Source organism: Macaca mulatta, chromosome 1 (assembly GCF_049350105.2).
Source record: "Macaca mulatta isolate MMU2019108-1 chromosome 1, T2T-MMU8v2.0, whole genome shotgun sequence".
NCBI classification, from domain to species: Eukaryota; Metazoa; Chordata; class Mammalia; order Primates; family Cercopithecidae; genus Macaca; species Macaca mulatta.
In genome coordinates, this window is record NC_133406.1 from 167,766,979 (window position 1) to 167,788,330 (window position 21,352).

A 21,352-nucleotide genomic window follows, 5' to 3' on the forward strand; every position below is an offset into this window, starting at 1 on the left:
TGTATACAATTACATTTTTTTAGTATCTACTACATACTGAAGAGAAGGCAAAGAGAAGGCAAAAAGAAGTAAGCAAATAATTATCAGGAATAGTAAAAAAAACTTCATGTAGGACTTGAAGTTTTAAGAAACTGTAATAATAATATTTATTAATTATGTTAATGCAAAAGCAACCTTATATAATAAATGGACAAAGTGAAAAAAAGAAACTAAACCTGCCCCAGATTATGCAACTTGTTAGTGGCAACACTGACATTTGAACCCAATGCTAAAAGGGTTCTAGAGTGTATAATCTTATGTTTTAGGCTCTTCAGCCTCTGATAGGTGAAATTTTACAGTTTGGACGAGAGAGGATTTGAGAGAAAGTCCAATAAAACGGGAATATTGGAGCCAAGACTGAGGAATATAATAGCATTGTGTGTTTGGGCAGACAAAACTTTCTCTTATATGCAGTCGTGTCTAGTTCTCCTGCTTCATCTCAAGTTTTGCATGAAGAAACATGAAGTGCTTATGTGCATACTTTCTCATCTCTCTATCTCTGCATGTGCTATCACATCTATTTGGAAGCCCCTCCCAAAGCTTCCAAATGAGAAAGAGCTTCCTGTTTCCTTTAAAATTCAACTCAATGACCACCCCAATTTTAAGTCTATCTTCCATTTCTCCTCTGTCCTTTTATAGTCCCCTAGTATAGTATGTTATTGAATTTTACAGTTTTTTACTTATCTTTTTATGTATCAGTAGTGTCTCACACAACTACTAGTATAGGGCAAATAATTAAAATTCTGTTGAAATAAATTGAACTTGCATGTGGATCTTGTGTTTTGATGGTTTTCCTCTCAACCTTTTATGCTATTCCTGATACATATAAGAAATTCAACCTTCTAGTGAATGAATTGATGAGTTAATAGGCTATACAATATTACATACTTGACATGTGCCCATGACTTTGCATCTGCTAGGCCTGAGCTTAAATACTATTTCTGCCATTTAGTTGTCAGGTAATTAGTCCAGATGTTCAGTCTTCTTGAACCTTCATTTCTTCATCTATAGACCTGGGAATATGTACTCAGGAGGCCAAGATTGGAGGATCATTTGAGTCCAGTAATTCAAGGCCAGCCTGAACAACATGGCAAGATCCTATCTACTACAACAACAAACAAACAAGCAAACAAAAGAAAAGCAAAGATAAAAACTACACACTACCTTCCCATGAGATGACCACCAATACAGAGTGAAATAATATATAAAACAAGATCAGACTAACTCAAAGGATAGTCAATGTTCTATTGAACAATATTCTATTGAACATGGTAGTTATTGTAATTGGTGTTAATGTTCTTGTTATTATCATAAATATTCTTATTTTTATTCCTTAAATATATTTCAAACTGACCCTTCAACAATATTTTAAATAGGATATTGAATTAGAACATTTATAAACTAATGAATACAGATAAAATAGGAGATGTAGAGTTGCAAGTTTTGAGTGCTTCAAAGGAAAAAAAAAGACATTTTGAAAAACATAAAATTTTTAAAGGGGAGTGCAGAAAATTATATGTTGACCAAATTTTGACAAGTTTCATATGGCTACCAGGCTGCCTATTGATATTCATTTTATAGAGACTACTGAATTGTTCCACAGTTCTGGAAAAAAGCCATTGAAATTTCCATATAATTATGAATACTGCCTTTGAGATACTGGGGGACTTCCTAAAGAGACATAAAATAGGGGACTAAAATCATTGAACCATTTACAGACTGAACATGAGTTATATTAGTGCAAAGTAAGGCATTCTTATAAATGTTAAAGACTTTAAAACAGTTTTAATAATATCTCAAGGTTGCTCATATCTATTCTAGCCATGTAAAACTCCAAATTCAGGACTTTCTTAAGTCAAAGCAATCAATAATATGCTTTAGTTAATCACAAGTGAACTACTAAATAATGTTACCAGAACTGAAAATCAATTCAAATTCAACCTTTTGTGAAACTTCAACACAATTCAGGTCAATGTTTTGGGCTACTTCTCTAGTTGCATTTAGTATCATTTGTTCAGGGATATCTTATAGTAAGTTAAAGGTCTGTTTCTCAAAGTGCAAAACTTGCATTGCTTTAATAAACTCAGCCAATTCTCTTTTTGGAAAACAAATATTTGGTAAAATCAAAGTGTTTTGTACATCGGCTTTAATAAAAATTGTGCATTGTTGATTATATTTGCACATTCAAAAATAGCATTGCTCATGCTCAAAACATTCAAATTCACAAAGCAAAGTAAAACTGCATATTCATTTTCTTGACTTTTACAATTAGATATATTTTAAAATATTGATAACTACACATAAGGACATTTTTGCAAACCCATTTAAAATCCACAAATATACTTGAATTTGATTCAGCATCTGATCATATTTGACTCAAATATGACTGAATTTTTTTTACATTTGGAATTTTTATGTCTAAGGAGTATTTTTATTACGTTTTCTTTGGTAAGAAACTCTTCCCTTCTTGTTTAGAGAACACAGGTAGTGATTTTCCTAATCATATGTCTGAAATCTCTGCTGTATATTTTCCCAGTTTTTCTCCAAAAATTACTTTGCCACTGTATAGTATGTATTTTTAATAAATAAATTATTATGAAAAAATTCTACTATTGGCTGTTTGATTCACTAATTCATTTATTCATTCCAAACTCTATTAAGATTTTACAATGTGCAAATCAGGTTTTCCACTCATTAGGAATATATTATTTTTACAAAGAACAATTGTTTTGTAAATATTAATATGGCAGGGATTTATTATATAAGAACTGCATTAAAAAGTATAGTGAAGTCCTGGCGCGGTGGCTCATGCCTGTAATCCCAGCACTTTGGGAGGCCGAGGCGCGCGAATCACGAGGTCAGGAGATCGAGACCATCCTGGCTAACACGGGGAAACCCCGTCTCTGCCAAAAATACAAAAAATTAGCTGGGCGAGGTGGTGGGCGCCTGTAGTCCCAGCTACTTGGGAGGCTGAGGCAGGAGAATGGTGTGAACCCAGGAGGCGGAGTTTGCAGTGAGTCGAGATTGCGCCACTGCACTCCAGCCTGGGCGACAGAGTGAGACTCTGTCTCAACAGCAACAACAAAAACAAACAAAAAAAAACCCTAGAAATTCTTGGAAGAAATAATTTTAGTCACAAGAGCTACAATTTCATAAAAACAGAGCCCAAAAGATAACTGTGGTACCATAGATAGAGCCAGAGGGATGGAACTCTAGACAATAGGAACGACATCACGACATCAGCCAAAGCGGAGATCTAGGAGAAGTCAAAGCACATTTGAGGAACATTATAAAGACAAGAGTCTTCACTCATGGGAGAAGTGTGAGACTAATGCTCAAGATGATTATTAACAATGTTTAGCAATAAAGCACATTTTAATTGAGGTATGTACATTGTTTTTTAGATATACTAATGCACACAATAAACTACAGTATAGTGTAAACATATTATATGCTCTAGGAAATCACAAAATTTCTGACTCATTTTTTTTGTGATATTCATTTTACAGTAGTGATGTAGATCCAGATCTGCAATATCACTGAGGAATTCCTGTAGTGAATTTCATAGTTTTATGAGCAGGAATATGATAAAATAATAATTAGTTTAGAGAAAGGAAATCTGGAAGTGGTATGGACAAGGGACAATGGGTCAGTGGAGGAGGATTCTAGGAGCCTTGCCTGCCGTCTTCCTGGCTCCTATACAGAAATGAATCGATATAGTACATGTACAACCAAGGACCTGGCCAGTTTTGGGGGTTGACAGCAGTCAGAATAAAAATGAAAAAAGATAATGACAGAGATAGTGAAAAGAATACATCAGAATGACTTAGACATTGAAAGAATTTAAACAAGTAAAATAGTCAAGGCCAGGGAAATCTCTGCTAAAAAATGCTTAAGAAATACAAACAAATAATGTTGCCTTTCTGAAAAGTATTTTTTCTATTCAAGTTTTTTTGGATATAGACCTGATGCAGGCATAGAGAATGAAACTAAATATATAGCTTGTTTATTCTTTTTTTGCCTTCATATATTGTGGATTGAAACTGGTCACAAATTCTTTATACTCAACCCCTTTAGATACAGCCTATTTTTCCTTGCCTTGAATCTGGGTTGACTTAGGACTATTTTGATCAATGGAGTATGGCCAAAGTAAAGCTATACAGATCTTGACCTAAAATTCAAAGAGACTGGTAGCCTTTGCTGTGGTTTCTTGGATCCCTGAGCCATCCTATAAAAAGTTCAACTAGCCTACTGGAGAGGCCTTGAGTCTACATGGAGATGGAAGGAGCCCAGTTTAGCCCAATCCAGTTATCAGATGAATATCATTAACTGGATCATAAGAATCACCCAGCTGAGTTTTGTGTAAATTCCTGACCAACAGAATTGCAGTTGTTGCTTTAAGCCACTAAGTGTTGTAGAAATTGTTACGCAGAAACAGATGCCTGGAATAATCTACTTCCCAATATTTCTTATATAAGAGATTATCCTACCTTCCATAACTTCATGAAGAATGAGTTCATGGATTCATTTATTGAACAATAAATATTACTATGTACTGAGACACTGTATATGAAGCATTTTAATAGATGCTCAGAAGATGCAAATGAAAAAGATACAGCCTCTGCTCTCTAGAGGTCACAATCCTGTACAAAAGTAAGAGAGATTAATAAAATAAACAATCCTGTACAAAAGTAAAAGAGATTAATAAAGTGAACCAACAGGATACTTTTTACTATATCAGAAGTTTTCAGGGATTAGCCGTGTGTAAAGGGGAAATAGGAGAAATGTAAGAAAAATTAAAAGGAAGAAAAATAAATTGACCTAGTGATTTTTAAAAAGCTCATTGTTTAAATAAGCATGCACATCATAAATAAGACTTTCAAAAGGAAACTTCCATATACATTTAAGGTCATAAGCAAATGAAAATTTTCAGTCCTGTAGATAAAAGAAAACAATAATTTAGAATTTAAAGTATGATAATCTTCCACAAATTCTGGTGGTCACCCAATATCACTTTGGATATTTCATTTATTGGTTTTATATCAATTATTCTAGAAGAAAGACTTTTTCATGTTGAGAGAATCTTTATTCTTAGTTTAATTTTTTGATGACCAAAAGGAAGAAAATGTTTGCTATACATGTAATGGCTATCTTACATAATTTGGTACTAATAGTCTTCCTTCTTCATGTTATGTTTTGGAGCAGCAGACAGGTGGTGAAATAAGCCTTCTGCTTTATTTTTGATTTTTTAATAAATCTAAATCTCCTCATTAATATTCTTTGTTTACTTATTAGTCAACCATAGTTCCTTCCTACATGTTGGCAGAAAGAGTTTCTATTAGCATTCACCTCAGTTTCCCTTCTCCATTTTGCTTATTTTCCAAAAGATGGTCCCATTTCCATGCTCAGTTCTTCCCCTGTAGAGAGACCAATTATGCCAGTTCTGAAAAGCTAAAGCACCAAGAGCCTGACAAGGGGCTTATTTTTTAGTAGACTTTCTAAGATAATTGGTCTTTGGGCACAAATGGCCAGTAGCTGCCATTTAGACCCCATTTCTTTTTTCTGACCTTCTTCACTGTTTATCTAACCAAGATATAGCCAATGCTGAGTAACAGATATTACAGTTTACTTAAGACCACCTCCCTCCTGCCAAGACTCACAAGGCAAGGGTATCAGGAAATGAGGCCTGTTGGGAGGTAATTAGGTCATAAGGGTACAGCCCTCAAGAATGCGATTAGTGCTCTTATAAAAGAGATCCCAGAGAGTTGCCAGTCCTTTCCACAGGCTGTGAGGATGCAGCAAAAAGATTGTCTTCTAGGAATTAGGAAATAGTGCCTCACCAGATACCACACCTATCAGTGCCTTGATCTTGGACTTCTCAGCCCCTAGAACTATTAGAAATGGATTTCTGTTGTTTATAAGCCACTTAGTCTATGATATTTTATTATAGCCAACTTAATGAACTAAGACATCATAACACTGTGTAGGCAAGTAGATAGGCAGGGAACAGCTATATGGACAAATGAGAAAGTACACAAGAGCTCTAATCACATGTCCAAGCATATTTGTCTTTGCTTAACCAAATTTATGTCACAATTGGCTAGCTTAAATAAACTTGAAAAATGCAATAAAAAGGACAAAAAAGACCTTCTTTCAGAAACTGGGCACTAAGCCCCCCCTTTTTATGAGGTATATATTGTTATCAAGCAGTAAGATACATTTCTCACACTTTTGTCACCAGTTTTTTTTCTTCATATTCAGATATCCTATCATTAAATTATGACTGACTACCTCACAGTAGAACAGTAAGTACCATATTTGCCTCTTGGATTTTATTTAGTTCAAATGTACTGTTCTTTCTAGGTTTTGTTCAAAGTGAATGTCAGAGTTAAGTGTAACTTTTAGTTTTGATCTACATTACTAAAGTTTTATAATGCTTTCTTTTCCATCCTGTGTTAAATCTCAGGATTGTGTTAAGTAGAGAAGCCCCATAAAAGCACCCTGTAAGTAAAATGGAAAATAAGATAAAATAACAAAAATACAGAAGTTTGACTTGCACTTACCACTAGTAAGGTAAGCAAATAACTGCATCAACCCCTAAGCCATTCAGTTATATTTTTTGCCCTAAATGGCTTCTAGCAGTGAAATCAACATTTCAAGCATAGTTTTCAGCAGTATTGTCAGACATTTCTCAGGGTCTGAACCCTACACCATGGATGGAAGGTAAGTCTGGTAGGAAACTTCTTTTCTTTCTTTCTGCTAATGAAGGCATTTCCAAGCAAAGATTTAACATGATTTTCTAGATGGTAAAATTCTAATGTGTTTCTCTGCTTTTCAATTAAGGTAGTAATTTGGCAGTCACAAAGTAATCTTGGCCATGTATCTAAAAACATAAAACCAAAACACTTGTAGCTGCCAGGTGTCTAATTTTCTGCTTGTCACACTCATGTGTATGAACTGAGAAGTCAGGCTGTTTGGTACAACCTCTGAGAGCCCAGTTCGTACGTCAGCTAAAATAAAATTTTACATGGCCCACTCAGCCTTCTGAGCTTCTAGCTGCTGTCATATTATATTAATAAAAAAAAAAAAAGCACCCTTACCCAGAAGGATATAAACTTTCTCAACTTTTCAATGGGGAATGCAAATCATTTGAAAGTAGAGCTTTCCTTATAGGTTTTATCTGTCAATAAATGGTTCAGGTAACTAGTGTAATAATGATTTCATATAATCATTCATATAACAATTAATAAAATGTGCTTGTTTTTCCACCAATTCAGTTAGTAATTTGACTAAATCCCTAGCTGAATAGATCAAATAGTGACAATACTGTGTGTAAATAGCCAGCATGCTCTCTGTCGTCTCTGAAGGGAAATGATTTGATTTAAAGGGCACACTGTCTGCCTCCCATTCCAACCTAACAGGCACACTGACAAAACCGCTGGCAGAAACTAAGGCCAGGTCCTCTGCTGGGAATTCTATATATGTTATCTTGTTAAATGCTCATTATAAGCCTGTGAAGTAATGTTAAAGGAAAACAAATATTTATGACACTTGTTAAAGAGGATACAGAGGACTTTTATCTCAGTAGATATGGGGACCACTGCAATAGAGTCTTTAGGTAGAGGAGACAGATTGGGATCAATTTTGACTCCAACAAGAACAAGTGGGGATTTACAGCTAAGGAGGAGGTTTGGGGGGATCACAGGATGAATATTTACTAAGAGAAAATGTCAGAGGTAAGGGAGATTCTTGCTAGGCCAACTGAACAGAATTCTTGCTGAAGGGAAGCCAGCGTGAGAAGATACTGAGTCTGGACGATGAGGAATTTGATCAAGTATAGAAGGTGGTCAGATACAAAGAAAGGGGAATTTTTTTTTTTTTTTCTAACTTGACTAAGTAGGATTCTTGCTCAAACTGAATTCTACAAGGACAGTCATGAAAGACCAAGGTCAGGTCTAGTCCAACAGAGGGTTCAGAGAAGCTAAAGTTAGGTCAAAGGCTGTGCTCATGCCTATAATCCCAGCATTTTGGAGGCCAAGGTCGGAGAATCCCTTGAGGAGGCCTTGAGTTTGAGATCCAGGTCTACAAAAAGTTTAAAAATTAGCTGGGCGGTGGCGGCACACACTTATAGTCCTAGCTACTCAGGAGACTGATGTCAGATTGCTTGAGCCCAGGAGTTTGAGGTTACAGTGAACTGTGATCACACCACTGCATTGTAGCCTGGGCAATAGAGCAAGACTCAGTCTCTAAAAAACAATTTTTTTAAAAAAAAGTTAGCTCAAGGAGAGACAATCTTTGTCAGCAGATATTTTTAAATTTAATAACATAGAAAAGGAATGTGATGCTCTTTAAAATAGCGTGTTTACAACTATTAATTGATTTAATTCAATTTCCAAGCCTCTTTTCTTCAGCATTATCATGATTTGTTAACCTGAGAATAGGAGGAAGCTTTCATATTATTTAAAGAAGAATGCTGAAAGTTTCTAACAAAAAAGATATATAAAATATAAAAATCACTAAGCAAACAGTTCATTTTGAGTAAGTAATTTTAAAATTGAGCAAATGATAATCCCAAGGCCATAAAAGTACAAGGATATTTTATTCATCAGGCAAGAGGAAAGTAAGCAAATCAAAAAGTAGCTGCTTATTATCACATCAATTCTACTAAAAGTTTGAGCAGACCCTGATTTACTAACATTTGCAGAGCTCTGAACAAAGAAGGACAAATCAGATTAATAATTAATTCACATTTGACAAAAATCATTAGGCTGCGGAGCTGTTCCTATGAATTGCAGATCCCATCTGACATTCACCATATTATTGCTCATACCAATGTAGATATGGGTAAATTAGCTGTGAGTTGCTGAAAACAAGTTAGCTGAAATAAAGATCAATGCTGTTATTATAAAGACAAAACTAGCACACAAAAATGCTTTCCTCCCACTGTCTAACATCATCCATATTGATGTTTTCTGTCAATACATAATAATACACTGTCACACTTGATGGGACAGGAGGAACAGATTACATAGAAATTGCACTGGAATATGTTTTTATACATTGTTTCTCTGGAACAGTATAATCAAAATGATTATTGATTCAGGAACTTTGACTGCTTGTCCCAACATGATGCATGAGATATGGCAGGAGAAGTTACATATTTTTATTCATTTTACAGTTGTGTTTAAAAGTGTTGGTTTAAAGAAAAAAAAAAATTGTAAGTTACTCTTTACTTTCTTCCCTTGCTTCCATTTGCACAGGGCAAAACCCATGGAGTGGTTCATGATTTTTCATGCTGTCTCTGCAAATACGTTTATCTCCGCAATAGTTCCAAATGAGCTTTTCTTCACCAATTTTTTTACCACCTTAGATAGTGTTGCTATCATTTTTCACCGGCTTCCAGGCTGCTGTAGTATTCTCCTTCCTCGTTTTCATGTGGTCCAAGTGGAGTCAGTTGATATTACTCTTCTGATCAAAATTTGCTGTGGTATCCCTATCACTGAATAAAACCAAGGTCTCCTTAAGACTCACAGTTGCTCCTAAAGCTCAATGCTTCCTTACCCCTTGGATCTCTCATCACCCAATCTGCCCTGTTCTCTTTCTGACCCCATCTCCTGCTGCTCTCCCTGATTCCTGGCACTGCTCAACAGCCATAGAGTCCCATTTGTTATTGTCAGAACCTGCAGGAGACACATCGACTTTCAACCTTTTTATTTGTACCTTCCACTACTTAAATGAGTCACTTTCTCAGTGAGTCTTTCTTTCATACCACCCTATTCATAACTGCACCTTAATTCCTTTTTTCTCTTTTGTGCTATGTAATTCCTTTGAAATTATCATTAAAAAGTATACTGCACAGTTTACATATATTTTCTTCTTCATGAATCATTTAAATATAAGCTTTATCAAGGCACTGATTTTTTGTGGATGTAGTGTTGACAGTATTTTTTTTTTTTTTCACTATTGGTATCTGGAAGAGTTCTTTCACTCGGCATCTGGAATAGTTCTTGGCACATGGTAGGTTTCCAATAAAATATTTCCTCAGTGAATAAATGAATTATTCAATCAAGGAAAACACACTTCAGAGTCCTAATAATTTAAAATACTAAATATCTTCCAAAAGTAGGGGTTTATAGACAAAAATTCTAATTTTTATTTTATCAAAGCAGTAAATTCCATTTTGTATTAGCCATTAAACAAATAACTAATATTTTTTCATTTATCAAAGCAGATCGCTGTTAATAGACCTCGTTGAAATAGTTAAGGGCTTCATTATTCTGAATTGTTTATGCACAGATTTCTTCACCATTTAATATAACTGAGTGGAAATATAAAGGGTCTAAAACTTACTGCTAAAAGTCTGAGAGCTATATCCAATTGAAAGTCAATGTGAAGGCCAGGTGCGGTGGCTTACGCCTGTAATCCCAATACTTTGGAAGGCCGAGGCGTGTGGATCACAAGGTCAGGAGATCAAGACCATCCTGGCTACCATGGTGAAACCCCGTCTCTACGAAAAATACAAAAAATTAGCCGGGCACGGTGGCGGGCGCCTGTAGTCCCAGCTACTCAGGAGGCTGAGGCAGGAGAATGGCATGAACCCGGGAGGCCGAGCTTGCAGTGAGCCGAGATCGCGCCACTGCAATCCAGCCTGGGCGACAGAGCGAGACTCCGTCTGAAAGAGAGAAAGAGAGAAAGAGAGAGAGAGAGACAGAGAGAGAGAGAGAGAGAGAGAGAGAGAGAGAGAGAGAGAGAGAGAGAGAGGAAGGAAGGAAGAAAGGAAGGAAGGAGGGAAGGGAAGGAAGGAAGAAAGAAAGGAAGGAAGGAGGGAAGGAAGAAAGGAAATCAATGTGAAATACAGAGAAAACATTTTTAACATTACATGGGTAAACATTTGGAATAATTCAAGGTATACACAGATCTTTAGAAGCAAGTCTATCAGTAAGATGAAGTAGCCCTGGTCTTAATCCATTTGTCTGATTTATAGAAGACAGCACCTCCCCAATTTAGATTGCTTCGTTCGTCCCCAAAGATATGCTTTAGGAGTAGTCTGGCATTATGACTCCTAGATAACTTAACAATAATAATTATTTTCTTAGAGGTGAAAAAGATTATAGAGTTAGTCGAGTCAAAATCAATCAAAATACAAGTAGAGGAAAACAGGCCAAAACTCTTGTGCTCAGAATCAAAGAGATCATTAATGGATGACCCAGAATAAAAGCCATGTCATCTGATTTGAGTCTTTCTGTTTTGATTATACTTGTATATTAGTATTAACTATATTACTTTATTCAATATAATACAAACATGAGAAAATGGGATATAAGACTTTTTGTTCTTTTAAAAATAAGTACCTCAGCCTATAATCCCAGCACTTTGGGAGGCTGAGGCAGACGGATCACAAGGTCAAGAGATCGAGACCATCCTGGCCACCATAGTGAAACTCTGTCTCTACTAAAAACACAAAAATTAGCTGGGTGTGGTGGCTCGCGCCTGTAGTTTCAGCTACTCGGGAGGCTGAGGCAGGAGAATTGCTTGAACCCGGGAGGTGGAGGTTGCAGTGAGCCAAGATTGTGCTACTGTACTCCAGGCTGGTGACAGAGCTAGACTCCGTCTCAAAAAAAAACCAAAAATAAATTTAAAAAAAAAACCAAGTACCTTAGATTACAAAATAAATAGTTGTACATTGCTACAATTTTAGAAATTGGAAAAGCACAAATAATAGATTTACCTACAGCCCCACAACCCATGTGTAATATACTCTTCTCATTTAATATATTTAACATTCTTTATTTTATCCATTGAGATGACGCATAGTATTTGTTCATCCTTTCAATTTAATAATGTATTTTAAATGTATATTGTAAGTTGTTTTCTATTATAAGTTTATAGTATCACACACAAAAAAATCGTGTGATATACCTTTCGTGTTTTCAATATGTATTCTCAGTTTTGAAGGTATTTTGAATCCAAACTTACAGTGATTCAAATAAATCACTAGAATTGGAAGCATTACCACGTTTTCTCCACATGAAAAACTACATAGAAGTTACCTTCTCCACATAGAAGTTACCTGAAAAAATGTTCATTGAATAAATCAATAGTTTTTGCTTCACTGAATGAGGATTCATTACAATTACATTATTGCAGACTTTAATTAGCTAATAGAATTAATGATCTAAATATGTAAATAAAGACATACAATTGAAGTTAATTGTCAACTGGATGTTCTTCGTTTTTATACTAATTTATATTTAATGATGGAGATCATAATGTTTGGGCACATTTTCTTTTATTAGTTCTTCAATTTTGTCTTTCTCATATGGCAGAATGGGTTTTTTGCAAGTTACTTTCTTAATGACTTCCAACTAATTCCTTAACAATAGCTATATTTAAGTGATTGAAATATGAAATGAGCATGTTGAAGCATAGCCACTTGTTTCACTGCAGATGTTTTAAGAGTTCCAATCATAGATAATTACTATAATTAATGGAATTTTTTGATGCAACAATGACTTTTTTTCACAGTTTTTACATGTTATTTTATCTCTGGTTTTCTTTCTATGGAAGCCCGGAATTTAAGTGTATTATAAGTTTTAGTCAAATGGGCTTTTTTGCTTTTAATCAAAATACAGCAAGTGTCCAGATGGTTGGGCTAAAGAAAAGTCTCTATGAATGTTCCATTTATGTTCTTAACTAGTAGATTTAACAAAAATTCAACAGCCAAGCTTTCTGGATTGTGATATTAACATATTTTCTTTCTTGAAAATAAATTCACCATTACCAATATCAAGCTGCTTCTACTTTAGGATGCAAAACACATAGTATTTTCTAAAATCTACTATTAAAAATTACATTAAAAAGAACATACATTAAAATATTAACAATTATTTGTTCTATATGATATAATTATAGCTTTTTTCTGTTTTTACTTTTGCTTTATTTTCAATTTATTCCTTAAATAAGTATGTGACTTATACATGTATTCTATTTAATGTTTTTATTTGTGCTCATTTTCTTTATGTGCCTCTCAATTTAGTTTCCAACTCTTTTAGAAATATCAAAAAAAAAAAATCGTCAATTGATTTTATTAGGCCAGGAGCTAAATAATAGCTTTATTATTAATGCAATTACATTTATTCATCATAATATATTTATATTATGGATATTATTATAATGTTCAAATAGTGAGCCTGTATTTTCTTTTCTGATCCTTCTGATTCCAAAGTCTATGTTCTTTTGAATTTGACAAAACAATGTCCCAGGAGCTGTTCAAAAGTGATTTTTTATGATAACCATGGAGGGTATATTTTGAATGATCCCAAGCAGAATTACTCCTACTCTGTGTGTTGTTGCTGTGAATGGTCTGATATTTTATCTTACTTACAAGCTAACAAATTAGTCTGTCGTATTTTCATAGACGCTAGTAGAAGACAAAAGACTCCTAGGTGAGAGACAAAGGTCTGTATCACTTACTGCACAAAAGGTGGCATACACGCCAGCATATTTGCTTGACTTCCTCTCACCTCACCTGAATGACATGGATGGGCACAGATGGATACCTGCTGCACATGCTGTCAGGCAGCCCTGGGCTTAGGGAACTAGAATCTTCATAATGGTCAACAAGCATGCTTTGCTTTCATTCCAGTGGGGAACACTATCTTCGTCTTCCAAAGCTGTTATACTTACAAACGACATTGGAAAAATAGTCCTTAACAAAGAGCAATTAGTGCCTGACTTGCTAGATGCACTGAAAAGATAAAAACAAACATGGAAAATTGTCTCTTAATAATATCTATCCTTAGTTTTGACACTCATTTGACTTTTGATGAAGTTTTCCATGATTATATCAATCTGTTGACCACTCTAATCTGACCAACAGAAGCTGGGACCATAACTGTTCATTTTTTTCTCATAGAGTAACTAAGTTTAAAACAAATAGGACTAGAATCAGCAAGATGAGGTTAATCTGCAGCATTGATCTCAGCCATGGCCTAGGGACCCAGCATAAGCCCGCTAATCAAATATCATAATCCATCAAGATCTACCTGCAAATGCCACGTGGCTGTCTTTCTATATTGAAATTATCTCTTGGTCCAGTAATTAATTCAGATCTAACAGGATGTATTAATGAATGTGTGACTCCTCTTTGGCTTACAAGGAGGAAATCTAGGGCGATTTTATTATTCGTAACAACCCTTGTTCAGTGAGTAGAGTCAGACCTGAATGATTTCCATGGCTCAAGTGGTGTCATTATTCACTTCAGCGAAAGTCAGGAACACATTTTACACCACCTTTTTATTCATTTGAAAAAAAATACATCACCACAGAGCCTGCAAAAATGTTGAGTCTATTATGCCTCTGGGAGATCTCTACAGTCATCCAGGATTACATGATGTATTGTTGTTGTTTTCTTAAACCCCTGAAGGTCTCTTATGACCACCCCTATAGCGAAAGTTACTGTGTTTTGGCAAGAAAATGCCTGACTTCCACATAAGAAGTATAATCCGAGGAGCACACATGGTGTCTCTGGCAAGAAAGTATTGTTTAAAATTGTGAGGTCCCTCCAGGTGTGACTTACGTCAGTCTTGGGATGCATTTGACTAGCTGGTTGTTCTTAGGCATCATAGTTACTTCAAATAATTGAGTTAAGTTCTTGTTTGTATGAAGTGTCTTAGGTCAGTCTGTACAATCTGTCATGTTTGTCCATACCACAAGCCAAGTGATCCCTCCACACCTCAAAATTACTAGCTACAGGAGTGGGAGAAGAAGATATCTGTAGGAGCTGTGGTATGTTTTGCCTGAAGGTACAAGAACTGGGACCACCGCCTAATCTTTTCTGTTGACTCCCCAGTAACGTTCAGGGGAACGGCAATTAGAGCATGGTAAGAGGCCTCTAGCAGGGGATGGTACACTGTATCAGAGGACCTCAAGACCACCCCTGGGCTCAATGATTCAGTATAATGACTCATAGAACTAAAAAAAAAAAAAAAAGAAACTTGTTTTACTCAATGTTATGATTTTATTACAGTGAAAAGATACCAGTCAAAATCAGCAATGGGAAAGGCTCGTGGAGCAAGGTACAAAGGAAACAGGGCCAAGTTTTGAGATGTCCCCTCCCAGTAGAGTTTCATGAGGATGATCTTAATTCTTCCAGCAGCATTGTCTAATGTTGGAAGTGTTGCCAACCCATGCCTTGCAGTAAAGGGATATTATTGAAGATCAGTCACACAGGCATGCAGTGCCTATGCAACTAACCTCAGATACTCATCCCCTCCAGAGATAAAAGAGTCCTTCACTGTAAATCACAATGTTAGGACAACCTCAACTGATTAGGGCATACAAAAGCATTTCTATCAAGAGAATATTCCAAGGGCTTAGCAGTTATCACTTAGGATCCTGCCAAAGGATCCTCTTGGACACAGGCCTTACTTTGGAATGTGTAAGGTTTGAGTCACCCAGGCCTTCTAAATTAACCCTTTCTTGACCACAAACCTTGCTACATTTAAGGTGCTTTCAATAGTTTTGGAGAGCTACACAGAGTGTTTTACTTCATAAGGAAGGTTCATAGAGAAGTTTCAAAAGGCAAAGATTATAAATGTGTCTTCCCCCGACCCCAACAGCTTCCAGGATCTGAGATGCTCCCTCCTCCAGTTCCTAGGTTGTTATTTCCCCTCCATTACCAAAATCTAGGCACAGCTCTTTATAATAGCTATGACTGTACTATATTTTTCAATCAGCCCCTCCTTACATTCAGGATTTACACTGGGAATGTTCACATACAAGAGGAAAAAAAATTGTAAAATTACAGAACTATATTATATTCCTGACTTTGCTCCATGTGGGTAACTTTGGTGAGCAGTGTAGTAATCAACTAAATGATTATTAGCCTTATGGTGAAGGCCTATGTCAACCCAACTGAAAACTCCAGGTGGCTAAGTCAGAATTAAGCTTATCTCTCCTAGGACCCATCTTGGATGGGCTGCCACACTAAAACTGCATCCATCAGGCAAACCTGGATTTGCCATTAGAAGAAAGAAAGAACCATCATACCCAGGAATGGTCAGGACAGAAATCTGAATTTTTAGAATAGGTCCATTTACCACTCTTTTTTATTTTATCATAACCCGTGGAGCAGCCAAGAGAAAATGATCTTTTTCTGGAGACATACTCATTCAGTGGCCAAACTTCCTTACAAAGGTGTATGGACCTGGAATACTAAGTGAGGTGGACTCAGCGAACTTTGGCAAGACTCACAAATCTGGTATGTAATGGTTGCCCCTGCATCAGAAACAGAATCTTTTACTTTTTCCCTAGTCTATAATTGTGGAGATATTTCCATGTGCCGTATGATGATGCATCCAGGCAACAATGGTGGCATTCTAGGTATTGTAGTCTCCATCAGCAGCTTCAGTTAGTCTCATCAGAGAATGGACACTTACCATGAGCAACTGCATGAGTCATTCAGATAGTTTTATCTGTTTTTAATCTGCTAGTTTGTAGTTTTCTAAATTTAAAACAAAACCGGTTGCAAGAAATATCCCAGGAATAAGTAAAACAAGCAATCTCCATCAGGGGAAGCACCAGCAAGAGTTATTAAAAATGACTTAGTTCTACCCACTGAATGAAGTTACCACATAGCAAGCACTGAGTTACAGCTACAGTAACTTACTACATGTAATCAGTTTTCAGCTTAGCTAATGCATCAGTGAACCAGCTCCAAACAATTAAGGAGACTTCTGTGAACTGGTGGTTTTACTGAACTGACACTGGTGCTTCAGATGGCAGAATGGTCTAACATTGTCCCACAAAGACCTAACCATTACTTTTTCATGTAATGCTGTCATGCTACTGGAGGCCTGTTTATTCCTGAACTTCCATTTGACATGAGAAGTATTTTTGTCTCGTCTTATCTTGTTAGTCACTGAATTTCAGTTGGCCCTCCCTAAATGGACAATATCAGGTCACAGACTCATGAGACCTATGTAAGTTAGGGATTCTGCTTTCTTTAAGTATTAGCCATATAATATAGTATTGTAATTATTGCTTTATTAGTGTTCTCCTTCACTTCTACTTCAGTAGAAGTAGAACTACTACTTCTACTTCAGTTTTACTTCAGTAGAACACTAATAGGTACTTTTCAGTTGCTGTATACATTGTAGCCATGTTTAAGCAGTATTAAATCAATGAGTGCTTCCAGGTTTGCCTCACTTGGTCATAGGTTCCAATCAGCAAAATCATCCATCACAGAGTCCTTTATCTCAAAGGTCATTTGGGATGTGATGTGCTGATATTATTAGTACTATTCTCCATGCAACCATTCCAGATCAGGATAATCCCCTCTGGGGTTTTGAGTATTCATAGTAAAAGTATGTAAGCCAAAGCCAAATGTGCATTTAGCAGAGGAAGTCACAACAATAGTACATTAAGTTGGCTGAAAGTTGGCTTTACTGACAACATCCTCTTTGCTTTCTTCCTGTGCTGCGAAATTTGTTCAAATCCTATCAGTTGAATTCAGGCACCTCTGCTGCACAAGATGGGGATGTGTGTGCCTACATCAACAGGGCCATATGTGTTTGAGTGTCTCACCTCCCCCAAATTCCCCAGCTTACTCAGATGGATGTGTATGGCTGTCAGTCCTTTTGGGAAAACAGGGATTTTGGCTAAACCCTTGATCTTTTTTCTTCAAGCAGCTAATTTTGGACTAGAGGGAAGAGAGAAATTAGGGTACAAAGGAGAAACGATTACTCCACACCAGTGAGCAAAGCTTTGCATTCAGTTTCAATTTTGAGTAATTGCTTATTTGAGGATCAACAAAATGAACTTCTAATATTTTCAAAACACTATTTATTTCAGCTTTGGAGTTCTCTTGACCCAGCATCTACAACTACGTTGTTTCTGACTAGGCTGTAGTATTTATGCCTCGTTGTCAGGACACCCTTGCTTCCTCTGCAATCATGGATAAGAGTGAGCACAAAAGTAGTCACCATTTGGACACGTTGTTCTGATACTACTTATTTCTTTTTTTTGTGATATAAACACTTTTACTTTTCAAATATTTTCTACCTTGTGATTTAAAGTTTAACTTTAAACTTAAACTTGTATACTAAGTTTTATGTTAGTTTATATGACTGTGAATAAAGATAATTTTACCTCCCAATATGGATAGCTTTTTGGTTTTTGAGGCACATAAGGGTTAGGGGATACATTATTTTACTGGCGAGAACTAGCAGTGCCTTGGTGAATAAAGGTGGTGAGGGTGGCCATTACTGTCCCGTTCCTGACCTTAAGGGGAAAACATTCAGTTTTTCACCACTTACCACGGTGTTAACTGTGGATTTTTCATGTTTTAGCTGGTTGATGGAGTTCCCTTCTCTTCCTAATTTCTGGAATCTTCTGATCCATAGTCAGACATGTTATCCATTGTGCCAATGGGTCCCACTCATCTTCCTAAATTCTTGTGAGTTTTTATCATGACAAGATAATGGATTTTGACATTTTTTTTTTCTTTTGAGATGATTATGTTGTTTTCCTTCCTTCTTTCTCCTAGGATTGGCAAACACAAATCATGTTCCAAGTTCTGCCTTCCACCTGTGAGTAAATACTTTTGTAAACAAATATTTACTGGAACATAGACGTGCCCATTTACTTACTCAGCATAGCTGAATAATTTCTAACAGCTGTTATATGGACTGCAAAGTCTAAAATATTTACTATTTGGTTTATTATAGAAAAAAATTTACCAAACATGATTTATTATATTAATATGATGAAGTCATTAATTAGTTTTCAGATGTTAGTCAAACGTCCATCTCTGAGACAAATCACAACATCATAGTGTACAACCTTTTTAACAATTAATTGATATTTTGCTGATATTATATTAAGAATTTTAGTTTTCTTTACTTTTAATGTTTGTATTTTTTTTTAGAGAGGGTCTCACATTCTCACAGCGGCTGGAGTGCAGTGGTGCCATCATAACTAACTGCAGATGACATCCTGGGCTTAAGCAAATCTCCCACCTCACCCTTTCAAGTATATGGGACCACAGGAACACACCACCATGCCTGATTTTTTGTTTTATTTTGTTTTTAATGTTTCTGTAGAATAGGATCTTTCTATGTTGGCTAGGCTCGTCTCAAACTCTCGGCCTCAAGCTATCTTCTTACCTCTGCCTTAAAAGTGCTGGGATTACTGGCGTGAAGTGCCAACCTGGTCCTTGTTAAGAATTTTTGCGTAATTTTTATGATGAATACTTACCTTTAGTTTCATTTTCTGTCATGTCTTTTGTCTAGATTTGGTCTCAGAATAATACTGACCTCCTAGAATAAGTTGGAAAGTAGTCCCCCTTCTTCAAAAACTTTTGAAGACTAATTGTGTATTGTTTATTCTTTAAATATTTCATAAAATTTACCCATGAAGCTACCTGAACCTGGGCTTATTTGAAAGGGACTATTTCTAATTACAAGTTTAATTTTGTTACATATTATATGGGTCTAACAGATTTTGTGCTTTGTGTTGAGTCATTTTAGTAGTTGCTACCTTCATAGGAATGTGTCTATTTTATCTAGGTTGTCCAATTTATTGTCATAAAGTTGTTAATTATATCTACCTATATCCTTTTCAGTTGTGTAGGGTTGGTAGTGATGTCTCTAGTTTTGTTTCTCCTTTTGGTAGTTTGTGTTTTCACTGTTTTCTTCTTAGTCTAGCTAAGGTTTGTGAGTACTGTCGACATATTCCAAGAACAAATTTTTGTTTAATTAACTTTATATATTGTATTTTCTTAATTTCATGGATATCTACTCTAATCTCTATTATTTCCTCTCTTCACCTTGCTCTGGTTTTACTTTCTTTAATTATTAGCCACATAATACAGTATTGTAAATATTTCTTTAATCAGTCATATATTTTAAAGAAGTTAAGAGAAGAAATAAACAAATACATATGTACTGCTTTTTGTTAATCTACATATTTAACACTTCTGAGATTTTTTATTTATTTCTGTGAGTTCAAATTACTATCTGATATCAATTCTTTTAGGTCTCGTGGACTTTAGTATTCAAAGGAAGGTCTGCTATGAACTATCTTAGCCTTTGTTTATTTCCAAGTATCCTTACCTTGCCTTCATTTTTAAAGAAGAGTTTTGCTAGAGAGAGAATTCTTTATTTTCAAAGTGGGTTTGTTTTGCTTTTCGAACTTTGAATATGTCATTTCACTGTTTTGTGTGCTCCATTGTTTCAGATGGTAATCCAATGTATAAGTAATGGGCTGTTTTATTCTTGGTGCTTTCAAGACCTGACGTTTTGTTTTGAACAGGTTGATATATCTAAGTATGTCTCTCTGTGTATTTATTCTACCAAGGAGTTAGGGTTTATTTTTTATATTCAAAAGTATACAGAAATGTCTTCATCAATTTGGAAATGTGTCAGCTATTATTTTTTCAATTTTTTGTTTCTTCTCCTGCTTTGAGATTTTCTTTATACATATATTGATATACTTTATGGTGTTACACTGATTTCTAAGGCTTTGCTCATTTTTCGTTAATTTATCTTCTGTGTTTTTTCTTCAGTTGAATAGTTTGTATTGATCTACCTTCAGACTCACTAATTTTTCTGCCACCTCAAATCTGCTGCTGAGCTCATCTGAATTTTTTAAATTTCAATTGCATTTTTCTAAACTCCATGATTTCCATTGGGTCCTCTTCAAATAATTTATCTGTCCTTATTTTGTTTTATGTTTGTTGATTCACTGTAATTACACTATTAACTTTTTAGACATGATTTTCTTCTATTTTTAAACTTACTTTTCATAGCTTTTCTGAAGTCTTTATTTGATAAAACTGATATCTACTGACTGTTTCTCCCTCCTTAACTGTCCTATATCTTTGAATGTCTCAATTTTTTATAGACAGCATATCACAGCAACTCTGAATTCTATTTTTCTCCTTATAAATTGATGTTTTGTTTTACCTTTTTATAAATTTGCTAGGATTGTTTGTTTGTTTGTTGTATTTTCTGTTTGTTTCTTTTAGGGTTTAGATTTACCTGAGCTAAATCTATGAGATCTGTCGCCTCCATCGTTTGTACTCCCTAATGTCCATGTTAAGTTTTCGTTTGTCTATCCATGTTTCGTTCTGTTTTTAATTCGTGCTTAAATGTAAGCCGAATGTTCTAGCAGTCACTTCTGTTTCTGTATAATTAGGTGGCAAGCTAATGATTTGAGAGAAATTGTTCTCAAGAGTCTTGAGCCAGTAAAGCTTTTCGTACATCTATTTGTATTTAGAGATATACATTCAAATTTCAGGGTATTTTTTTAC

At 35.4% G+C, this 21,352-nt stretch overlaps 2 long non-coding RNA genes across 2 annotated transcripts in view; one reads left to right on the forward strand and one right to left on the reverse strand.

Annotated features, from left to right (window-relative positions):
- Positions 1 to 717: 717 nt before the first annotated feature.
- On the reverse strand, positions 718 to 20,346 carry LOC144332848 (uncharacterized). Its single transcript, XR_013401034.1, has 4 exons — positions 20,154 to 20,346; positions 9,266 to 9,538; positions 6,456 to 6,540; positions 718 to 1,141 (listed from the first exon to the last, which is right to left on the reverse strand). It is a non-coding gene; the product is annotated as an uncharacterized LOC144332848 (long non-coding RNA).
- LOC144332846 (uncharacterized) overlaps positions 20,276 to 21,352 on the forward strand; it is a 69,875-nt gene continuing 68,798 nt past the window's right edge. Inside the window, exon 1 of the long non-coding RNA XR_013401033.1 lies at positions 20,276 to 20,366. This is a non-coding gene — a long non-coding RNA (uncharacterized LOC144332846). The remainder of the gene's footprint in view (positions 20,367 to 21,352) is intronic.